Source organism: Peromyscus leucopus, chromosome 11 (assembly GCF_004664715.2).
Source record: "Peromyscus leucopus breed LL Stock chromosome 11, UCI_PerLeu_2.1, whole genome shotgun sequence".
Lineage (NCBI taxonomy): Eukaryota > Metazoa > Chordata > Mammalia > Rodentia > Cricetidae > Peromyscus > Peromyscus leucopus.
Window position 1 is genome coordinate 39,205,526 of NC_051072.1, and position 20,826 is coordinate 39,226,351.

The 20,826-nt window shown below is 39.7% G+C and overlaps 1 protein-coding gene and 1 long non-coding RNA gene across 6 annotated transcripts in view; both read right to left on the reverse strand.

Annotated features, from left to right (window-relative positions):
* Positions 1 to 20,826, reverse strand: part of Pde4d (phosphodiesterase 4D) — a 912,160-nt gene that overhangs the window by 318,291 nt on the left and 573,043 nt on the right. The window lies entirely within an intron of this gene.
* Positions 18,506 to 20,759, reverse strand: LOC114704036. Its single transcript, XR_003736221.1, has 2 exons — positions 20,371 to 20,759; positions 18,506 to 20,024 (listed from the first exon to the last, which is right to left on the reverse strand). It is a non-coding gene; the product is annotated as an uncharacterized LOC114704036 (long non-coding RNA).

Below are 20,826 nucleotides of genomic sequence, written 5' to 3' on the forward strand. Positions count from 1 at the left end.
CCTGAGACATTTGCAGAACTAAAGAAATGCCATATGGTAGCTGCTCCTTGGCTGTGGAAAGTCATGTTCCAAATCTACTGACTGGCTGGTAGCATTCACTTCCTTCCTAAGAGAAGGAATCCGGCCAATGTTTCCAGGCAGACACTGACAATCTTGATTCTATGGTCACTGATTCCTGTCTATTGCTTAGGTATAGTAAGAGGCAGAGAGGAGCCGCAGACCATGCACTTTCCTAAGAGCTTCACTCATTGTGAAACCCACAGTTCCAAGAGGCAGATTGGAGCCCTCTTGTCAGAGTCCAAGGGGGTACTTGCAGACATTAAAGTTTTCTTGCTTGAACAGATATTACTTTCTCTTTTCATAACTCAAGACCACCTGTGTCCTAGGCAGTGTGCAGCACTCAGTGCCACTGTGTGGTGGTAAAATATTTATTTACTATTCCTGTGACAAGAGAAAGGCTCTAGTACACTCAATGTGTTCAACGAAGTATTGCCTTGGCAATTCTGCTAAAACTCTGGGGAGAGAAAAAATGTTGAAACAGTTGGCAAAATCAAGTTCACCCTGTTTCCTGAGAAGTTCAGTTTTGTAGGGTACCTCACAACTGCTATCGGGACAGGGGAAAGGACAGCCAGATGGCATTTTCTGCAGCAGAGACCTGGGTGGCCCTGCAGTCACCTCTGTGCTACGCATGGCTGTTCTTTCCATAGATTTTTATTCACATGGTACCTATCCCATGGCCACCATGTAAAATGTCCTTGTGAACATCAGTTTCTGAGAAGCCATGAAGACGAAAGCTGTACGATCCCTTCAGGCGGGAAGACAGGACAATCTCTAGAACTGTAACTTTTTATTCACTACGCTCTTGAACGGTACTGTAATTTTCAACACTAACATTTTTAAAAGCAAAAATAGGTGTTCTCTAGCTAGCCTTTGCTGAGTTCCAAAGCTTACCCTTTGATTTATTTGTAGCTCCTCACACCGTGGTCCCCTCCCTACTCCATTTTCCAAGACACTAATTTTAAATCACACAAATAAATGGCTCACATCATTTTCATAAATCTAACATGTTCTTCTCTCTTCTCCAAAACAGGTGTGAGAGGCCTCTCTAAGCGAGGCGAGTCTTAAACAAGTGGGTCCCAACCTCCAGGGCCATCAGTGAATGTCCTTGAAGACAGAAGTCACCTTTGCAAGCAGCTCCCTGATGCTGACAGTGAGCCTATGGCTTTAAACATCGTTGGCACGCCATTCGGAATCCAGAGAGGAAAGGTCGTCATTATGTAATCCCCTGTTCTGCTCCCCCTCCCATGCTCCCTCCCTCCCTCCTCCCTCCGTCTTCTTCCACTCCTGTGTCCTTCTGCCTATGCTTCTTCCCTACTGTCTTTCCATCTCCCCCATTAAAAGCATGTTTTCATTACATTTATATATTTATGTGGGGTGTGTGTGTGTGTGTGTGTGTGTGTGTGTGTGTGTGTGTGTGTGTGTGTGTGTGTGTGTGTGTGTGTGTGTGTGTGTGTGTGTGTGTAGGTCAGTGTGTACATGGAGAGGTCAGAGGACAAATTTGAGAGGTCTCTCCTCCCCCCACGAGGGTTGGCAGGACAGAAATCCTTCAGCTTTAGCTCCTGAGCCTACACGTCACTTTCTCCTTTTGTATGGAATCAAACTCACTTTCAAAAGCTATCTGTGAATATTTGTGCTTTTCCCAAAAAAATGTATTTTGCTCGCCAAAGACTTGTCACTACTGAAAATCAAATTTGTCTATTTTGTATAATCTGTATGATTATCTAAGGATTTATTTCTCAAGGGCCACCATACTCACCACACGTTCCAGTCCTTGGACAAATCAGACCCGTGAGCTGAATTTTGTATCTCACAGATTTTCCTCTCCTATAGCCTGCATGCCATCATGGAGCAGAAACTCAGTCAAAGAAATGCATTTGAGCGTATGCTGTGTCCCACCTGCATCATCTATTAATATCCATTCGATATTCAAGGAAAAAAGTCACACTATGCTAGGCATATTTGAGAATTATTACAATATATAAATATACATATATAAATACTGTCCCCAGAGAAATAATCTTACATGGGAGAAATCTAATGAAGAAATACTGGCTAATGGCCAGGTCCTTCAATTGCTTCAATAGTGGAATCATATCCAACACCTCTTAAAGGCCAAGAGAACCTTGTTTTTGTCATGTTTTAAAGGATAGTGTATATTAAAAAGAAAGTGGAAAATTCATGAAGTGTTTCGAAGTTAAAGTAAGTTTTAAATGTTTTCAATAAACGGTTTATTGCTTTGATTTCCAGGAATGCTATGCAATCAGAAGATAATTGCAACATGTAAATACATATGCACACACACACACACACACACACACACACACACACACGTGTGTGTGTGTGTGTGTGTGTGTGTGTATACCTCTGCAGATTTACAATGACTTATAGTGTACAGTCTGCTTCAAATGTAAGGATATATATATGTAAGGATATCATGTGTCACTGTGGCTGCATGCACAATCTTTTGGGGAGCTGAAACGACTCTGGGGGTAGCCAACTACATTCCCATCTCTTTGACCCTCCACTCAGTTTGATTTGTGAAAGGCATAAACATAAGTGTAGGTTAAAAGAGAAGAGTAGATTACAGACAGACAGTAGCAGTGGCACCAGGTAAGAAATCATAGCGCCATCCAACCTACAGAAGTCTCTTGACTCCAAAGTGTTTGCATTCCAGCTGAGATGGTGATGCAGGACCCCCAACAGTGAACACAGTATGTATAAAAGTTTAATTTGTCATTATGCCAGGAATTGGTTCAAATCAAGAGAAAAATAAATGAGTGGTGAAGTTGTTCAGGTTTTCCAGAGGGACTGGGCCTAGATGGCTATCAGAGACACTATCTTCAACCTTCAATTTATTACAAATAAAGCATGCAATAATTAAACTGTGGCACACAGATGATGGAGAATCCTTCTTCACTAATACCAGGACACATATTTGTAAAGGACCAGAGCTTGACCAAGGAAATGCCTATATCTTTGATGGAAAAAAGGGGGGGGGCACATTTCATAAATTATTGGTAAATCAAGTACAACTTCAACTCTGAATTTTTTTAAAAAGGTATCTCAGATTCTTCAGTTTACTGAGTCATAGCTTTATCCCATTCTATCTACTCAGCAGGTAGACATCGATGGTACCAAAGAGCTTGCTTTCAGATCTGAATGGTGAAAAAAACCTAGACGCCACACATCTTAGACACATGCACAATAATGTTCGAGACTCTGTGGTAATGAGTTCTGAGCATGAGATGACACATAACTAAGTGTAGCATACCAATAATAAGCAAGCAAATAATATTCCTTGACACAGAGTTTCATGGGTGCATGATTTAGAACACTCAACCAAATGTCTTAATAAATTAACATCATTAACACAAATGCTTGCTTGCTTGTTTGTTTGTTTTTACTGAAGTTAGTGAAAGTACTACCTACACATTTTGCTGGGAACCCCTTTATCTCTTGTCAATAATTGCCTACAGATTTAGTATTAGATCTTCGTAATTTGCTTTCTCTGACTTTTATAGTTTAATCAAAAAAAAAAAAATTATTGGTCCTTTCTGGTTTTAAGCAAATAAGCCATTAATATTTTAATCCAAACTTAAAATGTTTTCTCTATAGACAACTTAGAACATGATTTAACTCAAAAATAGTGCATACTTCTTATATAGATAAGCTTGGCACTTTTAAAATTTGTTGTAGTTGACCTACATAACAAAGACCCATTCTTAAGATTATGCAAACAATTTCACTTTTGTTTACTGCTGCTGCATTAGCTTCCAGCAGTACTGCCAGGTATTTGGTTAAAATTAACTAACCTTTGCTGTAGAACAAAGTTGACAATTTGTAGTGGGCATGTAGTTGAGCGTGTTCATACAATTTCCAGAGAAATCATTAGAAATACAGGAGTAAACAAAATATTAACTTGGAACGTATGTTATCTCATTCTGTGGGACGCATTTTAACGTGTGAATCACCATGGGGACCACAGACAGGGTTAGCTTCAGCTTTTCAATGTGGGTCTTAACCTGTGAATTACACTTCTGTGGTTTTGTGGCTGTTCTTTGCTGATTTCATTAAATCAGACATTGTTCTCGGTAGCTGAAGAATTATCTTACAGCTTAGCAAGGCCGTTTTTCAAAGACAGTAACTGAGCAGGCAAATTAGATCTAGATCTGAGTACTGGAACTGAGACTCTTTGCAAAGTTTACCTCTCCATTCTCAGAATGAGCTCTGCAAGTTAGGCAACTTCCCCCGACTTCAGGAGGTTCCCACACACCCCTGACTATTTCGAATGTTTACAATAACTCAGGTCCTATTTCAAATGCTGACAATTACACCAACCTTGTGAATTAGGTAGATCCACAAAGCGTACTTGCAAGGGACCTACAAGCCGATGAAAATACCTCCCCTGCTACAAAAAGGAAATTGCGATACCTGTAGGACTTCGAGAAACGCAGCCTGGTTCTAGTTCTTGGAGATGGTCCTGGCACTGTGACTCCCAGTGGATCCCAAACAAAAGCCATTTGTAAAGAGGGTGCCAAGATCCACCGGAACAGTTGAGCGTCAGAGCTAGAACAGGACCCTGGGGCGGGAGGGCCCTCCAAGCTGCAAGAGGCACTTGTGGCTGAATGAGGGCATTTCTTCAGTATGGTGGTATGTGCTGACAGAGAGGTGGCAGGCTGGCTGAGGCAGGGCTGGAAAGGGAGGCCAAGCACTTCCTGCTGTGTGACACTTGCCCTTTGCGACAGAGCTTGCTTCACCCAGACTTTCTCTCATTATTAATGTGAAAACCACTCGCTTGAAAAATGTGCTTTTTAAATAGAGCCCGGATTAAATAGCCCAGCCCCATGCAACTCCTGGAAAGCGTATCACCCACATACACCTGCAGACACACCAACTGGGAGGTATGATTCAAGCGGGTCTACTTTATATTAAGTGTGAATGTTAAAAAGTAGTGGCCAGAGGGTGTCATTATAGAAAAAAGGAAACACGAATCCATGACTGAGAAACTTGACAAGGAGTATTACATTTCAAAGTTAACTACCAAAAATCATCTTCCTTCTTCCAAATCCTCTTAGATACATGGATGAATGTCACTATTAGCAAGGCTTCCATGAGGACTTAGCAACTGTTAAAAGCCACCACCTCCCTGTCAGTCAGTCAGACTGGGAAGAAAACAGGCAGATCACTTTCGGCACCTCTGGCAGCTTTTCCCTCAAAGAGATGCCACCGTGTCACCTTGCAGAGTGAGTTGTAAGTGACTTTGACAACAGAGATCAATGTCTTGTCTGTTTTCTGTTCCCTAGAAACAGTTCTTCAATCTTGCACAAATCCCTTAAAACAGCTTTCCTTTAAGACACATAAGCGGTGAAAGCAGAATAGGGCTCAGTTGCATGGTTGACGAGTCCAGCACACAGCAGGGAGACAGATTTAAAGATGTACTCAAGGAGTCCAGGGATCCTGGTGTCGTCATCACCTCTCACAAGCCAGTGGTATTTAATGTTGACAACACAGCATAATTCCATCAGTCCCTGTCCAAGCACTGCCCTGCCTGTGACCTCTATTGTAAACCAAGGCAGAGCTCCACTTGTCCAGGATAAGATTAGAGAAGCTTGGAGAACTCTGCAAAGAGGTTAACCCCTTCCCAGCTGGACAAAATTGACCAGTTACCCTAAGGAACCATCTCTATGTCTGCCAAATTTCAGGACCCCTAACACTCATTCTTCTAGACCAAAATGTTCTCGTCCATGTCTGACTAAGATATTAAGACATTAAATGAGGTGCTTACTTTTACAACACCATCCAGCACAGTAGGGAGGTTCTGAGAAAGCTACATATTTGGAGATGTGCAATACAAAATGTTTGGACAGTTGCATGCCTTTGTTACCTGACTTGCATACTCCACGAGAGCAGATGAGAGATGGCTGCCTTGCATATCAACAGCCTGGAAGTTCCAATCTGAACAAGCGCTTCTGGAATCAGCCTGCACTATTTTATTGATTAACGAATGGCCTTTGTGATTTCAGGTGAGGATTTTTATTTCATACTAGGAAGGCAGGTCCTAGGATTCTAAGAAGGTGTCCAGACCTAGGCCATCTGTCTTTTTGGTGTGTGAAATTTCACAGTTGACACTCTGTTCACATTGATCCATTAGATCCACTCATCTCCATGTAGGGATAGCTTTTGGGCAGTGCAGCCCCACTCCTAACGTAGAAGCACATAGACGATACTATGTTAGCAGAATGGCTTTGTATGATACTAAAGCAAGGCAGTATAGGAAGGCTGGTTGACTTGCTAGGTTAGGGAGGGGTCCTGAAGGGCTCATGGGAAGAGGCGGCTGGGTATAAAAGGGGAAGAACAACACACAGAAACAGAAGAATCCCAGCGGAGCTGATATTTTCATCTCTCACAAAAAAAAAATTGAAATCTTATTCCTTCCAGGAGGTTTTACATTTTGGAGGTGAAACAGCATCACTGGTATATGGTGCCTACAGAAAGCTTCTGAGCCCCAAAATATCACCTGTTATCATAGTTTTACTTTTATAATTTTAAAAATACGATGAAAATTTAAAATTTTAAAAATAAAATAAAAATTTTATTTATGCACATGCATGGTGTGTGTGTGTGCAGCACACACATGTCAGAGACTAACTGGTAGGAGGAAGTTGGTTTTCTTTCTTTCCACCATATGGGTTGTGGGTTTTAAACTCACGTCATCAGACTTGGTGACAAGAACTTTAACCCACAGAGTCATGAGGTCAATTTTTCTTCCCCATAATTTCATTTACAAAAGATAAACCCTATCTTTCAGTCCAAACCAAATCTCCCAAATAGATTTTCACTAGTAATTATTTTCTTCATTTTCACACACACTTCTGTGTGTGTGTGTGTCTGTCTGTCTGTCTGTCTGTCTGTCTCTCTCTCTCTCTCTCTCACACACACACACACACAAACACACACAAACATATTCACTATGAAGCCTTGGCCTGGAACTTGCTGTGTAGATCAGGCTATTCTTGATTTCATAGAGGCCCTGCTTCCCAAGTACTGAGTTAAAGACATGCACCACCATACTCCTAAATTTATATTTTAAGATGCAAATTTCAATATTGTTTTTAGGGACTGGCCATTACTCTAATGATATGAGAATTTGGGCAATTGGAATCTCAAGCCACAACAAAGAGAATGTTTTCTAGACCATACCTTGACTGTGTTTCTACTCTTTCCAGCAACTTACAACTTTCACTTCATATGTGTAAGGGTAGAAAGAAGTAGAAGATTTTATATAGTTGAATGAATTTAGCATTTTCTTCCTTAATTCTTATTGTTATATACAGTACTCATGTATGACATTCTCAAAAAAAAAAAAAACAAAACCCACAAAAATCTAACTAAAGATTAAAGTCATCTCAATACATAGAAGATACAATTGTTATCTACATGAGTCCTACCTGCCCCAAATCTCCTCTAAATACCCACCTCCTGCAGCAACCTAAACCTTTTGTTCTGCAGCATTCCAAATAAGGCGGTTTTTTTTGTTGGTTTTTTTTTTTTTTTTTTCTTTTTGGTCTCTTGAATAGTTTCCCCAGTTTTGTTCCAAAATTTCATGCTGCGAATGACAGATTTGGGTTTTGGTGTCTGACCCAGAAACTCAGGACTTCTTTTATAGGAGCCAGCCACCCTAAGTGAAATTAAGACTCATGGGTATAAATGTGGAAGAATTTAAATGGAAGCACACTCGGATTCATTTACTTACATACGTAGCCCTTATGAGGGAACAGGACAAGAGAGGACTAGGGGATGTGAAGAAGACCAGAGAAAGAGAGCTACATTCGTGGGGCTGTGGTATGTTGAAACATATTGCCTCCGGAAGCCAGAGCAGTCAGATAAAGGGGTTTCAGGATAATGCTTTGTTTTGAAATAGCTGTTAGTCAAAGACTCAAAGCTAGACGTTAAAGCAGTGAACATTAGCTATATAACTATCAGCTACCTCTGATGAGGGCAGTATTATAATATTTGGATTTTCAAGACCTGAACACTGGCAATGGCAACAGTTGTGTTCATGTAGAAGGGGGAAATCTCTTGGTGGTGTGGGGGTCAGGGTGTTCCAGCCGTAGTCAAAGAACTATGGGCAAATAATGACTCCTGCCAGGTGGGAAATTAGCCTCCCTGAGATGAACTTCTTAATCAGCTATCCAATGCAAAGTGGTGAGCTCTGAGATCACAAACACATAGGAGAAAAGGAAAGACTTGGCACTCAGTGGGTTATGTTATGTGTTTATGCATTTTTATGTATGTAACAGCAAAGAAAAAGAGAGGCCATCAGGTTGAGAAGGAATGGGGGGGCAGTGAGGAGACCAAGGGAGTGGCTACAGGAAGGAGTTATGGGAGGAGAAGGAGCAAAGGTAAGGGGAGAAGTGATTTAATTATGCCTTAATTAAAACATAAAATCATAAAAAGTGCATTTTCAGAGCGATCAATTGCAAAGGCATGTAACAAAAGGAAATTCGATAGTCCTCCGGTACTTTTATTGAAACTAATGTCTATTCAAGGCCAGTTATTGTGGTTTATAAGCGGCTTTATTACATTAATAGCTTGTGATAATCAATGATTGTTTATTTCTATGAATGGAAGTTTTGCAATTCAAAGAAAATCTTAGCATTATTTTGTAGCAAGCACTTCACTTTTATTTACAGATATAAACTATCTTCATTCCAAGCCTTATGTGAGTTTAGTTGATATACAGGTCAATAATTCCAAGTTATGAAATGGAGACCAATTATTTTATGTGCTGGAATGCAGTTGAGAGCATTAGAAGAGCATGGTCTGTATTTTAATTGGCTGTAAATATATTCTATTCTCTTATATGTCCCAGGATGCAAATAAATACCTTGCCATTTAAATGTGGAGGTCAATAGGACATGATGTAAAACAATAAGCAAAAGAAATGCTTAAATATAAGAATAAAGGATTAATTCCACTGTGGATTGTGGATCAAATACTTTACTTAAGCTCCCCTTCTATAATGAAGTATATATAGAAATGATTTAGGAATTTGAAAGATAATTAGATCAAGTCTTTGATGTTAAGGCACTGGAACTCCTAAATATTTAAATAGGGTTGGAAGAAGGGCTGGAAATATAGTTCAGCAGTTAAGAGCTGTGTGTGTGTGTGTGTGTGTGTGTGTGTGTGTGTGTGTGTGTGTGTGTAACTTTAATTATCTTCCCTTTCCTGAAAAATAAAAAATAAAATAAAATAATGAAGTCAGAAAGATCACCATCACTATTACAACCAAACTGCTGTAACCCTCAGGGAAGGGAAAGTTCAGGGAAATTGACATTAGAGCTACAGTGATACACATATATGTCACATGATCTTGCTGAGTTTCAATGGCTAACACGTCCACATGCCTAATACATCAAAGGGCCTTTGCAGAGTTTTTGAGAGGAACAAAACGGTAATTTGTATAAAAGTGTCGTAAACACACACACACACACACACACACACACACACACACACACACACACACACACACACGTGCATGCACACCAGGTACTGCCATTAACAATGTAAGCTTTTAGGAGAGGAGTGAATGTACTTTTATCCTGTTAAAAGCATTTTCATTTTTTAAAATGTCCTTTAAAAATGGTTACTTCATGAGCAAAGTACTGTTTGATCTTTTTTAGGCACCAAGCTTTAGCCCTGATGGGTAATTTTGCTTCTCTATTTTTTATCTTTTTTACCTTAAGTAAAAATAGGATGTATGTGATTAAGTTTTAAAAGGTTAATGTTTTGTTTGCAATACTAAAATCCTCTGTGTCTTATTTTACAAAGACGTAATAAAAACAAAACAAAAAAATCCAAAATCAACAACAACAAAAAAAAACCCAAAGAGGTAAAATATACTACCAGAATTAGCTGATGGAATCTCTCCCAGTTGTTCAAATCCTATACTTTAAATGAAGGAATATTCCCATTTTCTTTTTTTATTTGAAAAATATATGGGATCTAAAGGTGGGTTGTTTAATTAGTAAGGCATTTGCAACACTGAATCCAACTATGCTTCTCAGTTGACTACACATAAAATAGTCCAGAAATGGCTTTCCCCCTTTTTAGAGCCATATTAATAAACAAGAGAAGATAATTTTGGAATTACCAGGCTGCAAAGCAAAATTGCTCCCTCAGGAGTAAGACAGAAAGAACTCAAATACCAGCAGTCTCTAAATAACAACAATCCCAAGTGTTCAGTTTTGATGACATGACTTCTTTCCATGACACTGCTTATAAAGCCAATGGTCATAACCCTCCTATTCTTGATCTCTAATTGCTGACCCCTCTCCACCCTGATCCATCTTGGGCATTGATTAAGTGGTATACAAATATCGCCAGAACGTCAGAATGCTTTTCTCTGGTTTCTCTTTCTATCATTATGGTTTCAATAACTAATTGCTGCTTATTTTGCAATAAGAACATGATGTACATTATATAACTCCTAATAATCAATTTCTGGGCTTTTATCCTATTTTGTCACTGAGGTAATAGAGGCTCATGAAGTTTGAGTAATTTGTTCCTGTGAACATAAAGCTAACAGGTAGCAGATAGACGGTTAAAACTGAGGTCCCTTTCACTATAAAACCTAACGTCTATTGTGCCTAGAGAGTAACCAAAAAAAAAAGAAAAAAAGAAAGAAAAAAGAAAAGAAAATGAATGGGACCAGGCTCCTCCTGAAGGAGCGTTAAATCATGGAGGAAGCTTTAGGTTTTCACAAGGGAAGAACCAGACATCCTGTGCATCAGTTACCTGATCTTACATAGCTGGACAGTTGAGCTGGCCATTATTATCAACACTTCGTAGATGGGGAAACTGAGACTCTGAGGGCTTAGTTAAGTTTCTGCTATTGTAATGTCAATATATGACAGGTGCATGAGTACAAGTTCATTCTGTTTATTTCTAGATCATGGCTTTTCTTTCACTGGCAAATGCTCTTTAAATTCCTAAATCCTGGGGAAAGACTGGGAGCTTAGGGTGGTACTGAAGCTGAAGGTAAAGACTGGGTGGACCCAAATGTGAGGAGCCTCAGAGGCTGGGGAAGAGGTGCTTAGTGAGGAAGAGCTGAAGAGTGCCAGCATCAGCCTGTGTGTACTCCTCATAGTTCTGCATTTTCAACATGGGAGAGAAATAGAAATCCCTTTTTCATCCATGTAGCCAATGGTTGCAATTCACCAAAGGCTCAAAAGGAAATCTGAACATCTGATTTAGAGTCAAATATAATCATTATATATATATATAAACATGCTAATGGTTTTTTATTTCATCACAGGACAAACAAAACTCAGAGGAGTGTTTTCTAGCTTTCTCTCAAAACCACTCAAGAGATTTACAACAGACCTTGACACAATCAGGCCACTAATGAGGCAGTAGGAAAGGTTCAGAGTTTTGTTTTGGTCATGGCGTCTTATCACAACAATTTAAAGTAACTAAGAGAACATCAAATTAATAATACTTGTGGATTTTACCTTATGTTGAACATAACTTATAATTTTCCATCCTTTCTTATAGAGTCCATTTTAAAGGCTGTACTTATACCGGCAAAGATAAAGATAATGTGTTGTCATCCCCCCCCCCCCCCCGCGTGTCGCCATTTTTTGCAAAGTATAAAACAAAACAAAACAAAAGTGAGCTCTTAAATTTTACTTACAAAAATAAATCAATTAAATGTTAAAAATACACTCAAAGATTATAAATTTTAAACATCAATATCTACCTAAGTGATAAAAACTGCTACTCTGTGATTTGATTCCAGGTTTTTTTTTTTTTTTTTTTTTTTTAGGTAAAATTCTTTCTGAACTGTGTGATACAGGAAAGTTCTTGGTAAATATTGAGTCAGTCAAGTACCGGGTAGTGGATGAGTGGGAATTTTCCAGTTGCTGATATTGTACAAAATATCCCCTAAAATTCATACAGTAAGGGACATTTCAATAACTGAGAATTATTGTGCTTTCTGTAGATGCAATTTTTCCTTGACTTTTATTATATTTTATGTGAATGTGGTATAAACACGTGATTCTTTTTTTTTAAGAAATGAAAAAAACCCCACATTTAATGTCTAATGTTTTTAGCAATCCTGTCTTGTGCTCCCATTGTTCAAGTCAGCTTGGTGTCTTCTGAGTAGTTAGAAATGCGGGTCATGATCGGAAGGCATCATAAGACTCAGGGGGAAACCAGGTCCGTCTCCACCAATGTGAAGAGCTCGCAGATGTGATTGGAATGTGCTCAGCCTGTCTGGAGTTGCCAAGGGGTCCAGTGAATAGGCAGGGATTTCAGCGATCTCTGGAAGAAGCTGGCAAGCTCTCAGCTACTCTGAGGGCTATGGAGTGTCCCACAGCCGACAGCAGACTTTTTAGGAGCACTCAAGGATGGAGGCTCATAACCTTCAGTAAAGCTGTTCAGCATGTCAAGGCACTGGAAACAGTATTATGAAACATTGTTGTGAATGCCTTGTCAAGAAGTGTATCATCAAAAGGACAATAAAAGTAGAATCTTGAAAATCATTTGCTAGTTAAAATTTATTAATTAAAATGTGCATCAAAATATTGACTTATTTTTTCCTGGGCAATAGAATCATAGGAATTTTTATTTGTGTTTCCCTACAGTAGCTGTCATATCCCTAACAATGACTACAAATGACTGCTATGAGCGGATAAACCTGGATGGATACATGTTAATAAAAACTTGAGTATCAAAGTTGCTGTTTTCCCCACTATGAATTTTAAATAGATTTCAACAAGAGTCAGGAACAAAGACCTTCGGGTCCATTTTTAAATTAGGCATTTCTCATAGACATTTCACATGTTGCTGAGATGTTAAAGGTTCTGAGAGAAGTGCTCAGAAACCAGACAGGCCCTTACATCACTTAGCATCTATAGTGGTGTGATGTGAAATTAAATTAGAAGCAGCAAGGTGAGTCTGCTGAAGCAGAATGGTAAAATACAGAGCAGTCAGTCTCCCAGATGTGGATTAGTAGCCATGGCAAGGACAGAGCAAAGGAAAGAAAGAAATTGAGCATCCCTTTAGGGGTCTAAAGGGATTTGCTAGGAGGTCTAAAGAGAAATTTTCCTGCAGAAAGTGTATGTGTGGGGGGGTGGAGGAAGAAAGAGAGAAAGAGGAAGAGAGAGGAAAAGAGAGAGAGGGACAGAGAAAGAGGAGAGGAGAGGAGAGCAGAGGAGGGGGGAGAGGGGGAGAAGGGAAGAGGGGGAGAGGAGAGAGAGAGAGAGAGAGAGAGAGAGAGAGAGAGAGAGAGAGAGAGAGAGAGAGAGAGGATGTTAGCATAGTGCCCCCTAGTGAAGACATAGTTTCATAACTGTCCCTCCAGGTCTGCAACTGATCCATGCAGGGCATTTGCTTCCCTTTATTCACTCAAACCAAGATCCAGGCCTTCAGTGGAGGCAGATGTGAACAGTACAGAACCAGTGATACTATTAAATATTTACAGAAAGCCCAGAGAGAAGGCTCAGCCAGTTAATGCCCTTGCCATCAATCTGGAGTCTTGATTTCCATTCCTCAGGTTCTCTGATGAAAGCAGACTATGAATTCCTGCAAATTGTCTTCTGATCTGCACATGGGCACACACACACACACACACACACACACACACACACACACACACAATTAATTTTTCTTAAAGATTTGCAAAAATGATCCATATAACTGTATGTCTTAATGATAATGTCTTAAAAACAACTTTTAAAAATACTAAATCAGCATCAGTGTTTCTAGCTACTATATGTGACATTTGTGATTTTCTCTAATAAACGTTCTTTGTTCATTTTACAAAACAAAGTTTTGAATATTGAAAATTGCAGGCAACACTAAAGTTAAAATACTGCCTTTTCATCTTAAAAGTTTAGAGCCTGCAGGATATAAAGAAATCAGTCTTTAACTGATGAGGAGATTTGCTCTCTGTTGGCTAGCTCTTATAGTGCTAGAAGATGCCATACAGGCTGCTGGGGGAAAGTATATATCATTGGGCTTGTCCAGTGCTGGTACTTCCTTGCACAATGTAATACCAACCTGCCAGACACGGCAAGCCTGCTGGTGTAATACTGGCATGGCTGTCATGGGGGTCACTAACTGATTTGAGACCTGCACCATAGGAAGAAATTTCATGCCTGGTCCGGTTACCGGGTCCTGTTACCAGCTCATGGCTGGGGAGATCGCAGGCCCTAGAGCAGAGCCAATCATTGTACTTTTGCTAAATGATGTTGTTGTCAATTTATCAGCTAAACACTTTAAGTTTACACCCATAAACCTGGGCTGTTTCAGTCTTGGTTGGAGAAGCTTCTTTTTGCACTAGGGCCAGCAGCCAATGGAGAGACTCATAACTGGGAAGAGACTAAGTGTTTAGCCTTGAACAGGACACCTTTATCACCCACCCACTCCCAACCAAGGCTCAGGGAACGTCACCGAAGAGAAGGCGGGAACACTGTATAAGACCCAGAGGATGGGGAAGAGAACTGTGAAATGCTGTGTTCTGAACACGACACAGTTGCTGCGCTCATGAACTCACAGCATTTGTGATTTTCTGTAGGAGAACCGCATAAGATCAAGCCAGCCAAAATATTGGCACCAACTGGAGAGGTGTTTTCCATGTTCAACCCAAAAAGTAGTTATTGATAGCTGGCTCATTATGTGGAAGATAGGATAAGCATGTTCTAGTGACCAACACTGATGCACTTGTGGACAGCACTGATTAACTTATTGAGTTATACATACATAAAGACATGAAGTTGGAAGGGCTTATTGTGGGGGGCAGTATGATGGAAGTTGGAGTGGGAAAATGATTGTAGTAAATGTGGTCATATTTCACTGTATATACATGCAAACTTCTAAAGAATAAAATTTAAAGAAAAAGTGAAAAACAGCCACCTATTTATGAAGTATTAATATGTTTAAAATGGCATTTGGTAATATATTGGTCACCTAAATGAATATGAGTATGATGGCCCTCATAAGACATCATTATTTATTTGTCAGAATAAAAACTTAATTTTATGTGAAAATCTTGATTTTAATGATATGGTACACCTGGATAACTGCTTAACAGGAAAAAAAAAGAGCAAAATTTGGATGCATTCATCCTGCAAAGGAAATATAATATACTGTATACCAGAGGAGTTGTGCTTTTTTTTTTCTGTTATTTTGGTTCAAACAGCAGAGAAAAATGCTTGGTTCCTGCCTTAGGGCAGACTGTGAAAAGTGAGTAGTCTCTACTCTGCCTGCTACTGGCTGTGCTTCCTGGTTAAAGAGGGAGCATCCATCCCCACTCTCCTTGAAGGTGTCCTGCAAGCAGCACTATGGACCCCAAGTGGTTGAATATGTGAAGTGGAGTGCTTCCCCCACTGGGATCCCCTCTTAATTCCCAAACCAGCCTTGAATCAAATCACTATATTTCAAAAGTTGAAGCAGCATGCTGCTTCTGCAAAATTAGTTTCCAAACAAGTTATGTGCAAAGGAAAACCTTTCAGAATAACAGCAAATTTCTCAGTAGAAGCTTTGAAAGCCAGAAGATTTGGAGCTATGGACTCTCATTTCTAGAAGACCATGACTGCCAACTTCGATTACTGTACCAAGAAAAACCATGCAAAAGATTGTAATTGCCATTAGATTTGTTTAATAGACACAAGACTGATAAGATTATCAACTTGTTTGGGTGTGTGTCATAAAAGGGGATATGACGAATCAACAACTATTCAAAAACCTCACTCAACACAGTTCATCAATAAGTATAATAGAAAATCATAGGTCATTTTAGTAAATGCAGGAACAATAATTTCACAAAGTTCAATAATAATTTTTGCATATATGTATGTGCATCGCATATATGTATATGCATTCTCATACGTGGGTGAATGCATGTGTGTGTGGATACACATCTATATGTGTGGAGGCTCAAGTGTGACATCACATATTTTTCTCGATTACACTCTACCTTATATCTGTTTTGAAAGACAGGGTATCTTAGTTGAACCCAGAGCTTACCCACTGGGCTAGTCTAAGTAGCCAGCTTGCTCTCCGCCTCACAAATGCTGGGATTACAGGCAGGACTTCAGACTGCCTGCCCACCATTTGTATGGATGCTGGAGATCCATACTTTGCTTTTCACACTGTTGAGGGAAGAACTTTATCCACTGATACTGCCGTGGCTCTACATTCCATCTTAGTTTATCAGGAAAGGAGAAAACACAAAACAACTATTTGCCAACTGTGAATAGAAAGAAGCTTCAACACAACAGAGTAATATCAACCAAAAGGAGCGAAGGAGGGAAGTAAGATGCCCCCAAAGGTTTCAGAGTAATGAAAGAAATAATAGAAGCAGAATTTTAAAATAAATAATACTTTGATTCTATTTACAGCAGTGGTTCTCAACTTTCCTAATACCGCACCCCTTTAGTACAGTTCCTCATGTTGTTGTGATCCCCCCTCCCCAGCCATAATATTATTTTACTGCTACTCCATAACTGTAATTTTGCTACTGTTATGAATGACAATATAAATATATGATATTCAGGATATCTGAAATGCAACCACCAAAGGGATAGCAACCCACAGGTTGAAAGACTATGTTATGAGGTCAGGATTGCCCATCCCGCCCCCCATCACTTCTCCACCATCAAAGATGTTAGAACACATAATACTGCTTGCATCTTTTTTAACATGGGTTTTTAGATGACTATTATTGCTGGGTTTTATTCTGTTAAGCTTTTTGTTCCAACCGGAGATGTTAACTGACATCGTTTGTTTACCTGAATGAGGATGCTTCTTTCTACAGTGCCTCTGGAATTGTGAGTAAACCCTATTACAGGTGTGAAAAGTTTAGATTCATTACCTTAGAACTCATAGCGAAAGTGCTGAATCAGATGAGGCTAGATAGGGCAATGCTTCTGTTATCTGACTAGAGGTAGATATGAGAAAGAACTGACCAGGGCCAAGGCATCTGGTGACTTATGGAGGCTTCTTTGCATCTTCAATTGGTTTCTTACCTAGTGTAATGTAAGGCATATTACAGTCTTCTGTTATCTGAAAGACTGTATACAGAAAGAACATACTCTGTGTTCACTTTTCTATTGGGCTCTGAACTTTCTGTGGCTTTGATTCTCAGGGACCGTCCTGTACAACAAAGCTAAATAAACTCATTAAACGAATTCTTTCCGGGTTCTTAGAAGACAATCTCAAGAAATTTCATTATTTTGCTCCAAATTCTGCCTTCCTTCATGTAATGAATATTTAATTCTCTCTTCTTCCAAAAAAAGACTTGAGGCTACTCCATTTCCTTTAGCAATTAGTTTAGATAAGCTGTATTACCCATTTGTTTCAGCTACACAGTGGACAGTCACAAATGCTTATAATTTTCATAACTCTATTTGTACTTTAGCATGGTCAAGAGTGTTTCACAGATGTGAACACGCAATTATCACTTGAGGGTATATACATACACTCATAATATCCAACATGTTTTTTTAAAACAAGTCCAAATGACTGTGTAAATCAGTCATTTTATTTTATGTTAGTTCATTCAAGTCTTTTAAAGGAAGTGAAAAAAAATGCATAGAGTTTAAGACCTTAGAGATATGTGAACAACGGTTCCTGGAAAGAGGTTGTACATTTCACTAAACCTTCTGCAAGGCTGATAAGCTGATTAAAACTTCAGTGACTGTGGAGGGTTTGGAATGTAACAAATCCAGAGCCAAATCATCTTGGGCTCTTCTCAGCTCTCTTAATAACCATTTATTGCCATTGTCTGTACCTGACCTAACATCTTTCTGACAGTTAGCTGGAATTTGGAATGTTCAAACAGACACTAGCTGCCACAGAGCTAAAACTAAGAACGCCATCGGCCTTTAGCTCTGTATTTTTATGTTGATGGTTGTTGAATGGAATTAGCTGGTGTAATGGTTACACTTCTATTGCTGTGATAAAACACCATGACCAAGGCAACTTGGAGAAGGAAGGGTTATTTGGGGCTAACAGTTCCAGAGAGTTAGGGTCTGTAATGATGGGGACAGCATGCCAGCATGAGCTGGAAGCTGAGAGCTCAGAGCTCACATCTGGAGCCACAAACAAGAAACAGAATGGTATGTGGCTTTTGGAACCTCAAAGTCCAGGCCCAGCAATTTACTTCCTCCAGCAAGGCCACACCTCCCAAGCCTTCCTTCCCAACAGTGCCAAACAACTGGGGACCAAGTATTCAAATGCCAGAGACTTATGGGAACATCACCTTCAACCTTCCACAGCTAGATAGTTTCCAGTCTAGCTTTTCACTAAAATCAAGTTGTCCAGTTTTCTCAATCTTTCAAATATTCAAAAGCTTCAAAATATTCAGGCTCCAAGAATGAGTTTTAAAAGTAAAAGAGTTTTATGCATTTAGAAGATAAGTCCTGTTGCTTAACAAAAAAAAAAAAAAAAAAAAAAAAAAAAGCAGCTGAACCGAAGCTTGCCACAGCTTGCCACAGCTTTTGCTTTGTGCTACCCGGTTTTTACAGCACTTTACCAGTGTGATTTATGAGACATCTTGTCATCTTTGTGCCGGGCTAGTCTTAAGGACTTCTGGACCAGAAGTCCAACTTAAGATAGTCCTTGGCTGACTTGTTGCCTTTAGCTTCTCTGCATATGCATCCACACATAGGGAAGGGCAAGGATGGGGCATATATTAGAGGAAAAGATGCATAATGAGAGAGGAGGGAGAGAATGAGGGAGCGGGATTGTGAGGGAAAGAATGGAAGATAAAGGAAGGAAGAGAAAGATGGGGGGAGAGGGGGAGACAGAGAGGGGAAAGAGAGAGAGGTGAGAGGGGGAGCCCAAGAAAACACTATCTCTCTTGGCCACTTTCCAGGACTTGCCACAGAACACAAGGACAACATGCACTAGACATTGGTCCTGTAGGCCTTTCTAGCTGGCCCTTGCTTTCCTGGTCTCCTCTCTCTGGTCTCTGGCCCCGGTCATTGCTTAGTGTAGGGTAATTCTTTCACAACATAGAACCTAAGACAAATCACTCCTTTCTGGGATTGGCAAGCTGATTCTCACAGTGTATCTGCGTAGCTACAAGGGTCCATGTAAGTAGTCTCTGATGCATAATACAGTCGTATACCCTGCTGCTTTTTTCCAGCGCTGACCTAAGAATCACATACAAACACAGAGATTGGAATGCTAAAACAGGATTCTGTTTGAATAACAGATATTAGTCCTATGCAAATGGTGAATATTCATGAAAGAATGTTCAGAAAATACAGAAAAATGAAATGAACAAAGAAAAGAAAATCATCCTTACCCAGAACTAATTTGGAAATCTGGCTCATTTTCATTTTTATGTGTAAATACATTCATCTGTACATCTAATTTTAAGATTTAATTGAGATTTGAATGTCTAGGACTGATTTTAGACCCTATTTTAGTTACTATTTTACAAGAGGCACTTTCTCATATTATTTGACTTTATTTGAAAAAATAATTAATGGTTGAAGAAATTCCATTGCCTTGAGATAATGCCAAAATTTATCTAAACATTAGTTCATGTGGTATATTCATAATATATATGTTATCTGTGAGAGCCAAAGTTACATTTAAGTTTTAATGACTATGTCTTAGAGATCCACAAACCAGAAATATCTCTGATCTACAAGCCTCTTGCTCAAGGACAGATAGGTCCTGAAATGCTGGAGGCTGTTGTTTATGGGAGATAACAAGCCACATGCTTTCACTTCCCTAAACAAGTTTGTTTGACCCATCTGCACTGATGTGCTTGATCACATATAGGTGGGAGGTTCACAGACAGGGAATATGTTAGGGTGTATGCTTGCCCCTGATTGGATGTAGGCTAGAGGTACATCAGGATGTATGCTTGCCCCTGATTGGACCTGATGGAAAATATTTAAGCCCCTGTAAACTGTGATTCAGGGCCATTTCCTGGAAACCTGTGGGAGCTCATTCTCGGGTTCCTCGTGGCTTTACCCAGCAGGTCCGAATAGAGGATGATCAGGACCACGGGCTTGAGTGCAGGTGTCTGAGATGGTCTGCACTTGGCAGTGCTGGGGAGGAGTCTTTTGCTCCACCCTTGGCGTCTCTATAAAAACCTGGGCAGAGACAGTCAGAGCCCGTTGGAATAGGTTCCAGGCCCTCTCGAGGCTATCCTTTATTTTCTATCTGTTTATCTCCGCAAGAGTCAACGCTATAAATCCTTCTATCTAATATTTCCTGCTGATTGCACTCAAGAAAACTCTGGGGAACTGTGGGGGTGGTGGGTAAACGCCCCACAGAAACCTGGGTATAGACCTAGCCAGAGCCCATCTACCTGGTCAGTATTTAATTAAAGCTTGCTTCAAATTTGACTTTAAATTGTGGCAGTGGTCTTATTCTTGACCAGTGGATTAACAATCAATAGTACAACTAATTTTGTATGAACATCTTTGAACACACATCTTCGTGGTGTGTCAAAAGACCTCTGTAATCCAAATCCCTTTAAGTAGAATTACTAAAGTGTAGGGTTATTTTTGAAGCCTGAGGCAACTAATTATTTTTATTCATTTTCCTCAGGAAAAAAAAATACCTTGAGTTGGTTCAAAACCTAAGGTAACAAATTACATTTGAATGCACAATTGAACTTTAAAATATTTTTGTAAAAAATATGATCAGCCGGGCGGTGGTGGCGCACGCCTTTAATCCCAGCACTTGGAGCAGAGCCAGGCGGATCTCTGTGAGTTCGAGGCAGCCTGGCTA